The following is a 3,522-nucleotide window of genomic DNA, read 5'->3' as shown; positions in this document are numbered from 1 at the left end:
TCTGGATGCCCAGCAATATATAACTTTCATTCTTAGAGGGCAACCACTGGATAGAATCCATAGATGCCACCTCCCCCGCCCCCACAAGATGGACAGAGCCTTGCTGCGGCTTTGCCCAGAGGCTCTGCCGTCCTGACTCCCCCAACCTGCCTGTCTTGCTCTCCAGCCCCTGTGTTACCCCAGCCCTAAAGGTTACCTGCTCCTGCGGGGCCTTTTCTTCTGCCCTGGGCAGTCACACGGCCTTTTAACAGCCTAATGACGTGTGCCTGGGTTTTCACTCGCCAGAGGTTTTGGATCAACCAGTTAGGCCTAAATCCCAGCTCTAATTCTTCAGGCCTTAGCAAGTCATTTAGCCTCTGAGCCTCCATCTGTAAGCTGGGCGTTCGAAGAGACTGTGCCTTATTCGGGGTTGTCCTAGGGGCTTTAGACAAGCGTGTGAAGTTCTTAGCCCTGTGCCTAGCACAGAGCGCTCCGGCCCTGCGCATTCTTGGTGCTCCCTGCTCAACTCTACACGACTGAAGTGACTGAGCAGGGCACGCACAACCCTAGCTGGAGGAGAGGCCACAGGAGGAATGCAGGAATGCTTGTTAAATGGAGGAAGCAGTGGAGAGAGAGACCCGAGAAACGGATCAAGTTGGAGAGTAGAAGTCGCAGGAGGCTCGGGCGGATGGATGACGGGAGGATGAGAGCGGGCAGAAGCCAGCCGCCAGGGTCTTCGGACATTACTTTGGCGCCACCTTCAGGCTGATGCGAGTTTCACGCCCACCCATTCATCCACAGGTCAGAGTGGACTCTACAGTGTAGGCTGATCCTCTTTTAGAGTTGGCAAGCTCCCTAGAACTCATAATGGGCTTCCCGGGTGGCTCAGTGGGTAAAGAAACTGCCTACAATGCAGGAGACGCCAGGGATATGGGTTCGATTACTGGGTTGGGAAGATCCCCTGGAGGAGGGCATGGCGACCCACTCCAGTATTCTCGCCTGGAGAATCCCCAAGGACAGAGGAGCCTGGCGGGCTACAGAGTTGGACACGACTGAAGCCACTGAGCACTAGAACTCATCGAACCCCAGTCCTTCATCATATCTGAGCAGGGGAAACCTCAGAACCAGACAGCAACTTCCCCAAGGTCACCTAAAAAGTTCCTGGCTGAGGTCCATTTAGAACCCAGAACTTGCTACAGCTGCCAAGAATAACAACCCCTTCTCTTTGTCAGGGATGCAAGATATACAAAATTGTACCTTCTCATGCTTGGCCAATGCTGACTCTTGGAGTGGACTTCTCCAAAAGCAGACTCTGCAACAAGGAAGGCATGCAGGTAGTTTTTTGGAGAGTTGAGCCCAAGAGGCACCAGTGGGGCTGTGGGACATGAGACAGAAAAGAAAAGGAAGCCCATGCAGAGGGCATCTGTTAATCAAGCCCTCTGGGAACCCAGGAGACAGCACAGAACACACCTCAGATCTGTCCCTCCCAAGGGCAAGGAGGCTGGGGCATTTATTCTCCAACTTTCACTTCTGTTTGTTTGAGAGTATTCAGAGCATTATGTAAGAGATGTGGGTTAAATCCCTGGGTTGGGAATATCCCCTGGAGGAGGGCCATGGCAACCCACTGTAGTATTCTTGCCTGGAGGGTCCCATGGACAGAGGAACCTGGCAGGCTTACAGTCCAAGGGGTCGCAAAGAGTCAGACACGACTGGTGTGACTGAGCATGCATGCACACATCCAGGGCATTTGCTCGCCCAGCTGCATCTTACCTGCCCTACACCTGCACCAAGCCTGTTTTGAAAACCAGGGAAAGCCCTAAGTGCTTTCCAGAGGAAACCGACTGCTCAGCAAGAAATGTGAATGCCGAGGGTGACCCCTGGACCTGCAGCATCACCTGGGAAACCTGTAGAAATGCACAGTCTTGGGCCGCATCCCAAAGATACTGAATCAGAAACACGGGCGGCGGAGCCCAGCAATCTATCTTTTATTAATGACAGGTCTTATAGGTGGTTCTGATACATGCTCAAGACTGAGAAACAGTGACTAGGAAAGATCGAAGGAGGCATCCATAGCATCTGCCCATTGTATTGCCTCCATTTGCCAGATGAGCAAACTGAGACCCTAAAAAGTGAGCGTGACCTACCCGGGGTCACACCGACCATAGGTGGCAGACTTGGGCCTTTAGTCTCTTTCTGCCTGCCGTACAGTCCTCTACAGAAGTAGCACTAGCGTTTAGACTCTTGTTGTTTTAGCCCCAACTCTTTTGCAACCCCATGGACTGTAACCCTCCAGGGTCCTCTGTCCACAAGATTTCCTGGGCAAGAATATTTCCTTCTCCAGCAGATCTTCCTGACCCAGGGATCAAACCTTCGTCTCCTGCTTGGCAGGCAGATTCTTTACCACTGAGTCACCAGGGCTTCCCTGGACTCTCGGCAGGGGATAAAGGTGAGGCCCAAGGGCTCACCTCCCCCCCACCCCCCACCTCCACCACTTTGCCCTGCTTTCTGAACCAGATGCTCCCCCTGGCTCCTCCAAATGGTTCTCTCCTGGGAAGCTTGCCAAGCCAGGTGCCCCTCTCCTGGCTCCCAGCTGCCCTCACAGCCTCCAATGGGGACAAGCCCTCTCCACCTGCACCCTCCAGGCAGCAGGACAGGTTGGGAAATCCAAAGCAGCTTCTCCCGGTGGGAGGGGTGGGGGGTGGATCCCTGGGTTAAACCAGCCCAGCCCCATCTTCAGCAGGAGTCTTTGTGCTGGGGTTTTGCAATCCCCTTTCTTCTCCTTCTTGCCCTACAACCTCCCCCCTCCCCTCCCCTCTGCTCCCACTCCATCTGCTGCTCCTCCTGGCTAGGCTCCCCCTCAGTTGGCACAGCAGGAAAAGAGAACAGGACGGTTTATTTTTATCCCCAGATACTGCTTAGGGGGAAGGGGGCACCATCTGACCGAGAAGCCGTCAGAGGATCCAGTGGCATTTGGGATGTCAAAGGAGGTGGGGAGCCCGGGAGCTCCCTGGGAAGGGGTCACAGATCTAGGCTCCAGAGAGCAAGCAGGGCTGGAAAGAGCGGCCCAGGACCAGGAAGGGGCGCTCCGAGGTGCTCCGCTCTGAGCTGCTGTGTGACTATAAGTTACCTCTCTAGGCCTCCATTTCCACTTCCGATAAAGATGTAGGGGGATGCTGGCCCTGCCTGCCCCAAAGGCTATTGTCGAGAATGTGAACCACATGGGGAAACCCCTTTGCAAACAGGGTGCCAAATGTGAGGGCACGTAGAACCCACCCTGGAGAGGCCGTGGCCTGGGGACTTTTCTTATTTACGCTCAGAAAGCACCCTGATTCTGAGAGCCTGACAGCATGTGAGGCAGCTCATGTCACCCAGCGTGTCCACCCCCGCTTTTCTTTTTACATGTTTGATGACTTTTTAATTACATAAGCAGTATGTGAATTCACTCTTCTTTTGGGGGGGGGATGAAGCATTATGGGAAAGTCAAATCTTTCTTTAACCAACCCTCCCCCGGACCCTTCTTCCCTAACTGAGACAGTACAATTC

Source organism: Ovis aries, chromosome 13 (genome assembly GCF_016772045.2).
Source record: "Ovis aries strain OAR_USU_Benz2616 breed Rambouillet chromosome 13, ARS-UI_Ramb_v3.0, whole genome shotgun sequence".
Lineage (NCBI taxonomy): Eukaryota > Metazoa > Chordata > Mammalia > Artiodactyla > Bovidae > Ovis > Ovis aries.
This window is presented reverse-complemented; position numbering follows the sequence as displayed.